This window comes from Lonchura striata, chromosome 9 (assembly GCF_050655825.1).
Source record: "Lonchura striata isolate lonStrDom1 chromosome 9, ASM5065582v1, whole genome shotgun sequence".
Taxonomy (NCBI): Eukaryota; Metazoa; Chordata; class Aves; order Passeriformes; family Estrildidae; genus Lonchura; species Lonchura striata.
Genome location: NC_140711.1, coordinates 19,141,378 through 19,156,416, shown reverse-complemented (window position 1 = coordinate 19,156,416; position 15,039 = coordinate 19,141,378). Strand labels below are relative to the sequence as shown.

The 15,039-nt window shown below is 42.2% G+C and overlaps 1 long non-coding RNA gene across 1 annotated transcript; it reads left to right on the top strand.

The window, feature by feature from the left end:
• The first annotated feature begins 252 nt into the window (after positions 1-252).
• LOC144246790 (uncharacterized) lies at positions 253-14,914 on the top strand. Its single transcript, XR_014957383.1, has 3 exons — positions 253-3,462; positions 4,022-4,079; positions 10,931-14,914. It is a non-coding gene; the product is annotated as an uncharacterized LOC144246790 (long non-coding RNA).
• The last annotated feature ends 125 nt before the right edge of the window (positions 14,915-15,039 follow it).

Sequence of the window (15,039 nt, the reverse complement as noted above, 5' to 3'; positions counted from 1 at the left end):
CCAACCCAGCATTTCTCTCACTTTTCCTTATGATGCAAAGAGCACCTGGAGCACCTGCACCTGAGCCTCCATCCAGGCACCTACTAGACTTCAGTTGAATTTTCTCTTAAAAAGATCTGACATCCCTTCTGACTCTCCACTTCTACCCTTCCTGGGCTGTGCTGCTGTAGTGAAATCCCTCCAGGAGATCCACATTGCACTGGGGAGGTCTCTGACCCCTGGGATGAGGTAGCATGCCAGGTTGCTGCTTAGAGAATGTGCCAGCCCTGGAGCAGAGCTCAGTGCTCTGCCCTTCCAGAGGAGGCAGGGATCCAGCTGACCAGCCAGCTGCTTGTGCAGATAATTGCAGTATCAGTGAGATAGAATTAGATTATGTTTATTTCATGATCAGTTATGTTCAAGCTCTTACACAGACATCTTTATTATGTTAAATTGAAATTAATTAATTGCTTACTCTGGGAAAAGATTAACATCTAAAAGCTACATAAGACTTTCAGTGCTTGTCTATTTAGTAGTTCTTGACTTGCTTCTGTATACAAGGCTTGATCTTGCCAAGTCAAGAATGAAATGTAAAGTGCATTCACTACAAGTGAACTGGATGTAGCACCTGAGTTTGTACTCACTTCACACACTGCTGGTAATTGCCTGCTTTGTGTGTGCCTGAAGTGTCCTGGATATAAACTGGCTCAGATGGTGGATGACAAGGACATCTGTGATGTGCCAGAGAAGGGCAGCCAGGAGGAAGTTCATTTTGGGGCAGAGCAAGAGGTAATACATGGCATAGTATCTCTTTCCCACATCAGAAGTGCTTCTGCCAAGGAGTATTTCCCTCCTCCCTCCCTGCCCATTGCTGGGAGACAGGTCCTGTTCAAGCAGATCTAGCAGATTTCTAAAATGTGAGAAAATGTCTCAGTTTTTACCTTAATTGTCCTGAAATTACAAGGTTTTAAGGTGTCATAGTTGTCCAGGTAGCTGGACATGTTCTCTACATCCACGAAGTAAATGATGGAGCAGCAATTCTCTGAGAGACTCCTGCCAATGCAGTATCAGCAGTATATCCCAAAGTAGAGAATGCTACTCCTGCAGAGGCCAACAAGATATAGTGGATAGACATCCAAATCAACTCCTGAACATGGGGCTCACTGCTCAGAGTCTGTACTTTTTTAACAGATTTTGGAAGCAGATTTTCATGGTTGATCACAGTTTCTGTAGCCTGTTCTCCCTCTGCTGTCTTCCTGCCTGTTCCCATATCAGCACAGATATTTTGACAACCCAGAGACGGGTGTTTTATTTCTGTCATTCCAGTTTTTCCCGTGTATTATTAGATCAAGATGGTTGTCTCTGTTTTACTTCACTGAAGCTGCTATAACATAAAAGCAGCACTCACCTCCTCTACATGTATTTATCAGGAAAATTTTCACCCCAAAAAGAGAGTATAACTTTATGTTATCTGTGTTTCCTCCACTTTGGTGAAATGTTTTGCACTTGGAAAGCCACAGAGATGGACATGCCCTGGGTCAAATGCCACAGAGTGATTTTCTCTTTAAGCACAGATCTCAAAAAGCGATTTGCATCTCACTACACAGGCTTTCCCCAGGTTTTTTCATGCTTTCAGGTAGAACAGGCTCCATTTTTTGTGGGAGTTTTCTTTGGAAAGGGATTCCAAGGACCTGTGCTGTGCAGAGAAGGTGTGACCCCAGCTCTGCAGCAGATCAGGTTTGCTGTGAGCATAAGTAAGGATGTCCCATCTCCTGGCACTCAATACCATTAGATCTGGAGCAGGATGCAAGCCCCTTGTCCCCAGGTACCTTTGATTGACAAAATAAACATGAATTCATTCTGGTCTTCTCACCTGTCTCCTGCTCATGTCAGAGGTCAGACCGAAGCTGTATGAGCAAATTCACCATGTCCACCAGATTCTGTGTTGCATTAATACTGACTATTAACTAAAAATAGTCTCCTTTTGAGTGTCATAACAGCAGCTGCTATTTAACCCCTCCTTTTCAGTTTCTTTTTGGGCTCCAGAATGGGGAAGAATTTGCTGTAAGAATATTGGGAAAAATATCCAGTCTTTTTCTTCAATTTTCTTTTGCCTTGCTGGAAATGAATGACAGGCTGTAGCTGTCAATATGCCACACACACTCTTACACTCAGACACACTTTTACACAATCACACAGTCAGACACATTCACTCTTACACACTCTTACACACACACATTCACACTTTTGGTTGTCAAGGATCTGCCCTGCCTCATACTCCTTGTGTCAAGCCACAAAATCCACAAAGTCTCTGTTTTACCTCCTTGTTCTTTTCCCCTGAAGGAAAACAACCTTGTAAATTCTTGTGGCTCTTGGGAGAGGTGGGAGGTGGGTACAGACTTTCCCTGGTGGTGTAGCTGCTTTTTGTACTTCCCCCATCCTCAGCAGAGTGTGTCTGTACTGCGCAGTGCCCGGCAGTGACAACTACAGCATGTCCCTTCTTGGGCTGGGGGAGTTCTCCTGGATACTTCCTTGCAGTATTTCACAGCACATTTAGGCACAGCTAAGCAGGTACAGCTCCTTTGGCTCTGTGGGGTAGGTATCTTGCTCTGGTTCCAAGCTTGGCTGTGCATTTTTAAACATTGTTAAAGTTCACATGAAATTGCTTCCAGCTGCTTTCACAAAGCCTAAATATTGCCAGAGTCCCATATAATGTTCCTTTTCTGCCAGATTGTGGCCTCCTATAGAGAGGTCTTCAAAGACCAGTTTCAAAAAAATCAAATTATCTTGGAATATAATTACCTTTTACCCCCTTAAATTTCATAGTGTTCTAAAGAGTTTCCTGTAAATAGATCCCACTCTTTAAAGAAGCCATGCCATTCTGCAGTGCTGGTGGGAGCCAGCCCTTACCAGGCTCCCCTGCATTAGCAGTTCTTGGACAGACAGTGCCTAAGTAGTTTGTTATGTGATAAAACGTCACATTTCTTCTCCCCAGCACTGCTTGTGCTGATATTCAGCTCCTGCAGGAAACCATATGGCTTCCAGAGTCCTACCCACATACCTGGATGTGCCTACGCAGTCCATGAGTCACAGTCACTGTTTGGATGCCCCTTGAGTCATCTGAAAATCTGTGAAATTTCCATGTCTCTTTTCCATGCAATCTCTTAAGAACTTTAGACAGTTATGTATAAGGATTTACATATGTATCATTTTTTTTCTATTCTGTTTTTAGTTTCATGGGTGGTAATACACTGGCACTTCTTATTTTGAAGGAAATTGAATCTTGAGAGCAGAGCACTGGCTGCAGCTGTCTGGGATGGCATTAAACTGAAAAAGTTGAGAGAAGGGCTTTAGGAGCAGGAAGTCCAACACTCTTGGGCTGCCACTCTTTCCTTCTGCTCTGACAGGGCCGTACCTGATGGCTGCTGACCCTTGGTGTGTTTCTGTGTCCAAAGGCAGCTGCAGTGCTGCCTTCAGTGGGATGTGAGTACTTTGGGGCCCCTGACAAGACTTTGCAGCACTGAGGAATGGCACAGATGGAGCACACTTGGGTCACCCAGGGTGTTCTGGGGACTGACCCAGGGCAGCAGGGTTGGGGGAGATGTCTGCTTTTATGCTCCTTCAGCTCCTCAGCTGCAGGGACTCCAGCCTCAGACAAGTCTATCTGCCCTTTATCAATCTCATGACAAGATAATTTTGCCGCCTTAGGACAGCACAGGTGATGTGTAAACTTTGCCTGTTGCTTTTGCTGACAAAAGTAAAAATTTTTTCTCTTTCCACTATGATGGGCCAATACTGAAGATGCATTATAGCACAAATTAAAACCAGCAGCCCCAAGGTTTGCTGCAGCAGCATGGAATGATGTAACCAGCCTGCCTGAAACTGCTACTTTTGCAGCTGTAGGCCAAATGCAGGCAGTGTTGGATGTTTAACAGAATAATCTCACAAGCAGTTGAAGGGGAAGGAATGTGTAGATTGACTGTTCTGCCATGGAGTGTGTGAGCTGACTGTTTGCACTAAAAACATCTATGTCTCCTCATAGATATTCTGCAACCAAATGCTGATTCTGTGGCCTTATAGAGCAAGGAAAATTGTCAGAAGTATGTATGAGTGTTTTGTACAGCTGGAAGCAGCAGTCTGAGTCTGTAGAGAACTTGTTGTAATTTAGCTTAGTAAAATTGCCACTAATGTTAATTAGAGCAAACAATCAGGCTGCTTCACCCTCTGTGAGAGACTGTGCTGCTTTATTTACCCACCTCAAAACACTGCTCAGTACAGGCAGGGATGTTCCTGTTCCTGTACTGTTGAGAAGCATGTGTGACCTGGAAAACTGCAAACAAAAGCACTGCTAATTTATACCCGTCCCACCCTTCATTCTGACTGTTACTGTTTAAAAAAATTCACTCCCAGAATAACAAAAGAACCCCATGATATTTTCAAAATGTGATAGTAAACCTAGATAATTTGCTGTATAGTGTTTAGTCAAACAATATTGGTAAAATATGAGTTTTAACACTATTTCAGTGAGCTACAAGGTGTATATAGTGGTATAAAGTGCATGCAGCATATACACGTGTACGTATGCAAAATGCAGGAGGTATGTTCCATGGAAATAGATCAGGAATGTGAAGAGCAGAGCTAAAGGAACATGAGAGGACAGGAGAGCTTCAAGAGAAGGCTTCACTGAAAGCTACTTCAGTGCAGAGGGTTCTGGGGTGGTGAACCTCTGACACAGCACTGCTGCGAGCTGTTCTGCCTGCAGATGGAAACTCACCACTCAATAGGCAGCTGCTTGAAATACTGGCAGCAGTGTGCTAGCTAATAAGAGGAGGAATAAGGAGTTGAGTAAGTAGAGACAAAATTTCCTCTCTGAATGTATGCTTTTGCACAAGCAACAGAAATGAGCTTGAGTGGCTGTTTTTGGGAAGGTTTGTTCTGCAAAGGCTGCTGGAGGGATCAGTACAACAGATCCAAGCCCATGTAATATACTCCTCAGTGAGAAGAAGAAGGTTTAGAGGTTGTTTCTGGCAGAGTCTGCTTACAGAAAAGGAATGCTCCAGTGGGTGCCTGTGTCCCAGGAAGCCTCTGGCAGCTCCGAGGGCCCTGCTGCCCTGCCAGCCCCGGGCCAGCTCTGTGGCAGCAGCACATCACACTGCCTGCAGGCCTGCCCCAGCTGCTCCCTGCCTCGGCGGCGCTTCTGAGGCTGCCGCTGGTTCAGCCTCGGAGCTTAACTGGTCTTGGCTATTTAGGGGAGCTTGATCTCCAGCTGAGCCTCTCAGTAACTCCCAGGGAATGGTGGTGTCTCCTTACAGCTTTCCAGGATGAGGCCACCAGGAGCAGCGGGCTTGAGATAGAAATGATAAGGCTGGACACTCTGGGTCCCGGCTGGCTCGTGGTACTCCATCTACAGACTAGCAGGGACTCATTTGCACTTCCCAAATGGCACCTCATCTTTCCTTCTGTTGGTGTTCCTCAAATGGTCTGTAGATCTCTGTAGGATGGACTGCTTTTGTAAATTTTTTGTATGATAAAAGTGCACTAAGAAACCAAACCTATTGTTTCATTACCTTAGAGATGACTCCCCAGCTCTGCACAGATATTGAAAAGATTTTAGGGGTCTGTAAAATAAAAACCAGTGTTCTGCTTTCAATATATATCAGAGCTGAAACTGTCATGGACCAAGGCTGATGATTTCACTCTGACTGTGCAGTGATTTCTCTGGCTTTAGCAGAGATGCTTTTGTGAGGCATTGGAGTCTGGCTGCCTGGGCCTGAAGTCTGCTTTCCCCTGCAGCCACCAGCAATGAAATGGAGTTGGTCCATGTATGAGGTGGTAAAATCTGCAGGGGAGTGTTACGTTTTCCACATTCTCAAAAGTACATGTACTTTCCAACCATCCAAAGAGTTTACAGAAATTACCTGCTGTAAGATTTTAAAAAGCAGCAAGTATTTGTATTGTGTGGAAAGGTTAAACTTACTGGGGGCTAGACCAAATGGTGAGGGCTGAGGGTTGGATGTCCTCCTGTCCCCTCCCTGGTGTGGCTGCAGCCAGCAGAGTTCTGGGGAGTCGGGGCAGTGAGGAGCAGGGGAGCAGCAGGACTGAATTCTTCCTGAGTAACTGCAGAAACTCAAGGAGTTCACCTAAGGAATCAAGTAAGAGTTGAGGTTGCTTTATACCCATGCAACATTGTTTTGATGCTTTCAGTTCTGTGGGTCTATACATAAAACAAACACAATGGGTATCTAGCAGCTAATTCTAGCCACAGATATAAAAATTAGCACACCTCAGTTGCTAATTCCTTGAAGGTATGGGCTGCTTCTGATGTAAATATGAGCATGTGGCTTGCTCTGCAGAGACTAGCCACAAAATTTTCATTTTTAGTTACATTTAGCCAAAGCAGACAAAAATAAAATCTGCAGAGGCACAGATGCATCAGAAATTCACTGGAACTACACTGAAGTTGCACCCTGCATAAATAGCCTTAGCAAACAATAATTAAAACAGCCAGCATGTTTCCTTGTATTTGTTAAAGAGAGTAGAATCAGAGATAATCCCTTCTGAATTGTAATGTAATGCCATACATAATGATAAGGTTTTCTTTCTTTGACTGCTAGTTTTGTTTTCCATGATGAAATGCCTTCAGAGATTTTAAATGAACTGTTTGCAATGAAACTGGATGCTTCCTCCAGCATGTAATAATCATAACCAAATGAATTTTAATTAATAATTGAATAAATCCTTAGTGAGGTTTTGAAATAGAAGTCATGCTCTACATCTGCATGATGCCAGATCTGTGAGAATACTGAGCTATTTCTGATTAGGAAGCTGAGAAGTCACCCTTGAATCCAGACCAATGATGGTGGACTGAGTCCTTCTCTTAAGCCTACTCTTAGGGCACAGGCCTGGAATTTCTCATCTGTCCTAAAGCAGAAATGTAAATTCAGTGCAGCTTTGGTGAGCAGAATACTATTTTTTGTCAGTAGCGGTTTCTATTTTATCCTTGATAAGAATAAATATAAAGCAGTAAAAAACCAAACCCAAAGCTATGAGAGGCTTTACCCTGTCCCCTCCCTTTCACCTTGGAGGAGCTCATCTAGTGTTTTGCTATGTTAGAGATGTCCTCAGCAATCAGAATAGTCCTCAGAACCCCTGACTTTCGACTTCAGTCTTGAAGCTGCACACTGTCCAAAACCACCTACCAGAGGACACCAGAAATGTCAAGAATAAAGGCCCAGGAGAAACTCTTAATGAAAAAGAGTGTGCTGGAATGAAGCAAACCCAAAATTTAAATAGTTGTACACTGTTTTCCTTCAGTGTAGAGCAATTTCAGCATAGATGCAGCCCAAATCTGGCTGTGAAGTTTACTTTTCTATTTAAATACGTGATCCAGTCTGTGAGTACCCCAAGCCTCCAGGAGATGGAAAGGACACCAAGTGCTCAGAGAGGAACTGTGTTCACTCTATAGTGATGTGTGACTGATCAAGTCCCACCTTGAAACCAGCTCAATGACTTGTCTTCACTTTTCTAGTTGGAAGCAGCCCCAAACCTCACTGCTCTTGTCCCAGGAAGCTTTCTGGGGACCTTTGTTCTTTTTTGTTCAATAGCCTTACTGACCTGAAGGCACCCTGTGAGGCTGTCCACTCTGGAATTCTCAGGTTTCCTGCTCTGCCACCTTCTAGTGCAAATTCACCTTAGCTGAACACAGATGGCCATGGTTATGTGGAACTCTAGGTAGGTCTCACTAAGGTTTTGTGAGGACCATCAGTACGGCCCTGATCTGCTGTAAATCTCATTCCTGAGGTCCCTGCCAATTATCTTCCCCTTTCATGGCCTTAGTAAGGGCTCACTTTGTTGACTCTTTTTGTTGACTGTTTTTTTTTCTTGGCTCTCTCTTCTGCCTGCTATGACTTTGATCTCTACACTATTCCAAATTCACAGTGGTTTTTTTGCTACAGCTTTTCATGTCATCGCATGCTTCTTCTATCAGCTTGTCTCTGTGAAGTATAAAATATATACTGGTGAAAGAAAAAGGAAAACATTGTACCTCTAAATCTTAGTCCACATAATCTCTGCATCCATTTAAAGAAACTTCACTGATTTCAGCATTAAGCAAATACATAAATACAAACCATTCCAGGACAGAGGTCTGCACACCATGAAGTTAATGTTTTATTTCCAAATTATCAGAAAAATGGGACAAGACTTGCAAGCATACACCTGTCTTCCAGCTTTTCTTGTCCTTATGAGTCAGTCTTGGTATCGGACAAACCCGTTACTCAACACTCTCTGCTGTTGCAGTAGTGCAGGGCTGAGGAGTGTGGTGTAGCCTCTGGTGATATCACTTTTTACCTTGCAAAAGTCACAATTGTGCATAGTGGAAGAATTTTTTCTCCCAGTAATAAAAATCTAAAAATAAGGAAGGTTGAATGATTGCTTCCAGAAATGCTGTATTTTGAGGACAAAAAGCAAACAAAAGGAATAGAAGGACTGGAATATCAGTAGTAAATAGCCTTACAGTACATGTTGTCTCTGAGTGTACATGCTTGATTATTGCAGCCAGCTTCCCTGTAGATTTCTGGAGCATCTAGTTGAACCCTTAGATCCATCTGGAGAAGTTAGCTGTCCATGCAGCTTTGCCAGCAGCAGCAGAACACTTAGTGTATTCAGAAGTAGTTCTGATTTGGGGAATCTAGTGTAACCTCTTTGGGAACTTACAACCAGCAAATGTTAAAATTTTCATTTACCTCAGCTTGCAACAGTATTTGATTAAAAAATTGGGGCAAGATAAGGGATATAGAAGCAACAAAGCTTAAATGAGTTATCTACTGCAGAGGATTTACTGAAAGGACAAACAAGAATCTGCTTTTGAGTCAGTAACAGGACTTTGAACTCTGATAACTTATTTTAGAGTCAGTAAGACTGACTTTTGTGAAAAAAGGGCAGGTTTATAAAGATTTTCTTCACCTAAACACATATCAAAATATATCAGAAAAGCTGTGTGGATGCTGCAGGATTTGAGTACCTCTGAATGCTCACTCCTGGAGTGAGTGAAGGGCAGGATCCATTAACTGTGGGCAATTCCTGCAGCCCCTAGGTCCTCTTTATTGGTAGATCCCTGCAAGCTGGACAGTTTCCCAGGTTTCTTCACTGTTCCAACTCTGCAGTTCATTGGGACACTGGAGGACTCACCCCTCAGCTTCAGTCACTGGCAGCCTCTCCCTTTAATTCTAAACAAGACTAAATTTTTTCTTGAATTTTCCAGCTGCATTCCATTTTAACACCACTCTTTTCCTTCACATATCTGTGGTTCATACTTGCTTTTATCCTCCCAAATAATCTACACAAACAAAAACCATTAAAGGGAAGGTGTGCCTGATAATTCAATTACCTGCTCACCACCAGTGAGCCAGGAGGGCCAATTTATGCTGACTTGAGTAAATCCTCCTCTCAAGTGATCTCTGCAGAAAACTTCCACAATCTCAACGAGCAGGGAGTATGGCAGGGCAGGAGATGGGAAGCCTGGGCCCTGTGTACCCATAGTCCAGCTTGCAGCCAGTAACAGGGAGAATGCTACAGATGGAGCCACAATTGTGAAGGGCAAGTCAGCAGTCTGCTGGTTGTGCTCCTGCTAGTCACCCTCAGATATGTATTTCTCCAGTTATTGGGTGAGCTCAAATGTAGGTGTTAGCACAGGAAGAAGGAATTTTAAGCAAATTTAGCTGTCTGTCATTCCAGGAGAGAGAGGGGTTACTATAAGAGCTCCACACATTCAGTGTATTTCTGCAATGTTCAGAAATACTCAGTGTTTGGTGTGAAGTAGAACGTCTTAATACGTTGCAACAAAACAGTTTATTTGGAGAGTGACTTTTAGCTTTGAAACAAGTACGATTTTGACTCCTATAAAAATCACTGCCAAACTCCCTTTCTATTTTTCCCACTCACCTAATCTAAGTGGTACATGTGTCTGTAATCCCAAAATACAAAGACTTTTTGTCTTTTCAGGTGCACAAATGATGGACAATGTGGTGATAGCAAAGCACGTATCTCTCACCCTTGTGCAAGAGGCATAATGCTGGGCACAGTCCCATGCTTCCTGCTACAAACACTGCATTGTTTGGGGTGGCAAAACAAAAGTGTCTTGATGTGATATGCTGTGATGTCATTTTGCTGGGCTGCAGGATCGTGTGGTTCAGGCACACCAGTTTGTACTCCAGGGTGGTGAAAATCAGCAGATTAAACTGAGCTATGGTTAGCAGCTCTGTTTCAAGGCATGCTGGGGTCTGTGCCACAGAGATAGAGAAAAAGCACTTCCATGATATTTACTCCATTTCCATAGAGTGAGAGTGGCTTCTGCCCTTTCTAGGAGAAGGTGCCACTTTACATAGCCTGTGTTTGAATCCCACAGTGAGGTTTAATAACCCTTTCTTGTGCTTTGTCTGGAGTGCCTGGCTATTTTGGGGGCATCTGTTACATTTTCATAGGATGTGAGGAGTTAGTTTATTTTTAGTAGCTGTTGTTTTAATTGGATAATGTGATCATATAAAAATCCACAAATTTACTTCTAAACACCATCCTTAACATTTAGTCAGGCAAACCCCACAGCAACTGCTGCCTTCCTCCCAGGAAAACACTTCTCAAGGGCCCCTAACACGCTCTTTGAAGGTTTATTTCTTGCATCAGGTTTTCACACAGACAAAGTCACTTCATACAACACACCAACCTCTCTGCTTAATTTGACTAGGAAAGTTAAAATAGGCAGGTTATATAATGATGTTTATCTTTACATCAGGAAGTCAACTAAGAAGCTGTTAAGCTGATATTATATAACACAGCCCTGATTATAGAAAGTGTGGAGGAAGATAGTCTAGGTTTATGCATGTTATGTTGGCAGTAATTGTTAACAATTATAATTAATATTGTTTTGTATGCTTTTGTTTTTGATGTTTTGCAGCCTTCCAGAAGATGTTGGAGCATTAGCAGCCAGGCACTGAATTTTAATTGTTTATAAAAATTGTAATTGCACTCTTCTACACATTGGGTACATATATTTATATAAAACATTCTAAATAAGGAAATAGAAGACTCATATTTCTTATAATGCTCTAGTTCCTGAGGTTGCTGGAATAGTAAAACTCACTCGATGGATAAATCTTATTACGAGAGCAAAAGAAAGAATACTTTGCTGTATACATATGGCACTCAATCCCTAATTGAACAAGAGGTCAAACAACATCAGCACCCACAAACTGCACAATGATAGGGAAAATAAATAGTCTTTTAGACAAAAAGAAGTCCAGTTTTCTCTTACTCTCCCTGTAAACAGGAGCATGTTCATCTACTAGGCATGCCCAGCTGGACTCTCTAATGCTAAGAATAAAGACATCCTTGTGTTCTGATGGAGATCGAATTAACCTAAGACAAGTTTCAGTTATGAGGACAAACTGGATATACAGTTCACAAATTAAAATTATGAAGATTGTGTTACTGGGGAAACTGACTTGTCTGTATTAAAAAAAAATAAATAAGCAGAGATGTGTAAGATAATCCCATAAGAATTCCATTGAGTAGGCTTAATTAAATTTGCTGAACTGTGATTTTTTAAAATAAAACTATGATTTTAACAACTGAAGATCCCATGTAACAGGCAGCAACTTATTTTACCCATGAGAGTGAAGATGATAGACAAAAGTGAGCTGATATTTCAGCTATTAGCAGTACCTATGACAGGCACTTGGCTCCTAGGATTATGTGACAGAGTAACTGCAGACTGTATGAGTGTATCATCAGTCTTTAGTGGCCTCATGAAAATTTTCCATATATAATAGCTTTTGCAGGGAAAAAAGGACATGTTACCATTCCACGTTTTCATTCAAGTAGAATGCTTCTACAAGAAGTTATTTGCATCTCTTATAATCCACAAAATTACAGATGATAACGAAAAGGTGCTCTTCTGAAAAGACAGCTCCTGGAAGGTAAGGCTCTGGCACACGATCCAAACTTACCAGACATCAGAGAATCCAGATGAGTGGAGGCATAATGAACAAGCTAACTTCACTCAGGCTTCATTCCTTGTTAAGCAGGGAAAATGAGGCTTCATTAGTTTCATTGCTTCCCCAGTTAGCTGTGAAGCATTGCACTGAGTTTGCAGGGAAGTGAAAGCTTTTCTGCAGCTGTCAGAGATCTTTTCATGAGCATCAACTCCCAGTTCTGAATGAATAAGACAAATCATCTACTTTGTATGGTGACTTTGGACACTTAATCTGACAATCAAGAGAGCACCAATTTTATTGTTCTTGTGTTTTCTTTCATTAGTAAGCCCCACATAAAAATGTCTTGAGCTTTACTCTTTATTCTTCAACAGTCAGCATTTCTTTTTACTAAAATTAATACTATAATTATAGTATTCTAGAAATATTTCACCTTATACAACAGTGTCCATCTTTAATTATGAACAGATGTACCTGTATTTATTTAATCTATTCTACCTTATGTTGTAATGGAATTTGTCTCAGCTTGTAACTACTGTATTTTTTTGGCCATACTAATTACTGTAAATTCTTGCCATGTGATGATGTCTGCTGTCATTTTTTCTTGGTGTTCTTGTGTTGATTGACATTGTGTGTGAATCTAGGGAATGGTTTTTGAAGTCTCCTGTTCTGAGTTCATTATACCTCTCCAGTTACTGTGTGGGACATCATCTGCAACACATCCACTGCCACTGCCAGTTTGAGAAGTCCACGTTGTCAGCTGGCTCCAGTGGGACTTAGGGGTTCACCAGGTAGCTGGCATGAAGTCAATCCCCCCATGTCCTGCTGCCCTGCCTGTGGCCAAATTGTGATTGCCTCAAAACATAAGAAGCCTGTCAGCATTCTTGCTCCTTGTAGTGTGGTGCCAGCTGACCAGGTGAAGTTTCTAAAGCAGAAAGAGCCATTTTTAAAGTGGCAGCTGGACTGCTTTGAGGAGTAGGAGCTGGTGTAGGATCAGGTACAAATCTGTGGCAGGGCTCACTACTATGATCACTTGCCAGAGCAGGCAGCTGCCAACAAGTTCTGGCATAGTTTCTCAAAGTGGGAAAACATCATCTCTGTTTCACTATAGTTTATGAAACTGGGATTATTAGGCTCTGACACAGGGCTGCTTTTCCCCCCCATGTACAAATGGCATGGGCTAGGATCAGGTAGCTGTTATAGAAGGTTTTCCAGGGGAAAAGCTTGTGCTGTGCCGGCCTCCCTGCTGCCAAAAGCTGCCTGGTTCTGTATTACACATCCCTCCTAAGCAGTATGTGTGCTGCAACAAGCTGCCTGTCCCTGCCAGAGACCATCCCAGCAGAACATCCCAGGCACACTCCTGGCAGCAGCTGCAAAAGGGATTTTAAAGGAAATCTGAGGGCAGTGGGAAAAGGCCACTGGTCACATCCTCAGATGCATCTGAGGACTAAAGTGGCAATGGGCTGCTGCTTTGTGTAATTGTCCTGGAGTTCCTATGCCAAGGGTCATTTTGGAGCACAGCCAGGGCGTGTTAAGCATAATGCTGACTTCTATACTGACCACATCAGTCACAGTTTAGAGTACAAGCTTTTCTGTATGCTGCCTGTAGTAGTTTGATTTAAATGATATTGTTCAAGTCGTGGCACAAATGATGCTCTGGTTCACACTCAGTTTTCCCCTCCTCCAAGGAAACTACACAATTTCCTGGAAGCTGGAGCCTGTAGAAGATGATGTGTAACACAGGACAATTTTGCAACACTGTCTCTAGTTGTAATGTTGCTAGCAAAAAGTAATTTTCCATTCATGGGATATTTTCTATATGTGCTGGAATTTCAAACCCACTTTTCATACTGAAGTTTAATACTGTGTTTCTGGTTCAACTGCTTTCAATCAGCAAATACACTCCTAGAACAGAAACAGAAGTGCCGGGAAGCAACATCATTCTCTGAGGTACAATAAAGCTCACCTAATTGCTTCCTGACTTGCTGATCCATCATCCTGACCCCCTCTTTGATGTTTTCTTTCTTTCTTTTTTTTCTTTTTTTTTTTTTCCCTAGAGCATTAGTAACAAGTGAGAAATGCTGTCTCAGGGTGTTATATATGGGATTATTTCGCTATCCCCAGCACAGTGACCGTATGTAATGGGATTATCTCTTATTTAAAATAAAAAAAGACTTGGAAACATCAAATACTGTATATAAAAAAATAGTTTCTTCATAGTGGTTCCTTTAATAGTAAAAAAAGTTTATTTTTGTAATAATACATTTTTGTCAGTCAGCAAAACCAATCAAAATGCTGCAGATGTCTCCTTTCTGCTAGCTAAATTTAGATTGTTCTTCCTCTCCTTCTGTATATACATTCCTCTGACATCAAGAGGGCTATTGCCCCTTTACAGCACATTTATTGCTGTTGTAAACACTGAAAACTGATGAGGCCAGATGATGGAGGCTTCTGCCAATGTCTCTTCTTAGCCTGCTTTCATTTCAAAATATCTGAACTGGTACCAGCTGGTGCCAAAATTCTGTGATATGAAAATACAACAAGAAAGGAAGAAAATGGGCAATTGTGTGTCAGCACTAAATGTATCTTCTGCTTGCTTCAATGAGATGTGTGAACACTTTCACAGTACATAGCTATGGGAGCAGGAGAAACTCCTGACACAAATCAAAGAACAAAACATAGGACTATTGGGGAGGGAAAAGAGAGAGGCCTTTTCTAGATCTAGGTTAGATCTGTCATGGTGTAATATTCCTTAAGATTAGGTGCTTGCCAAAGTGAAGTCTGGATCTGATTTTTAGACTTCAAATTTATGAGAGTTGCCCAGGAGGCTCTTTTTAGGTTCTTTGGGTAAGTTCTTGAACATTTTCAGTTGTGCTTAAATCTAACAAGTGTAAATGGAAATGTGAGCTTGGATGAAAAACCAAAAAAACCCCCAACCAAACAACCTCCCCCCCCCCCCCCATCTGCAGTATTTGCCTTGAACTTTCAAGTCTCTTTCTGCCTCTCATATATGTATACCTACAGAGTTTGAAGTGTATCAGATCAGGGGCTCTGGTTGACTGTCCATCTCATT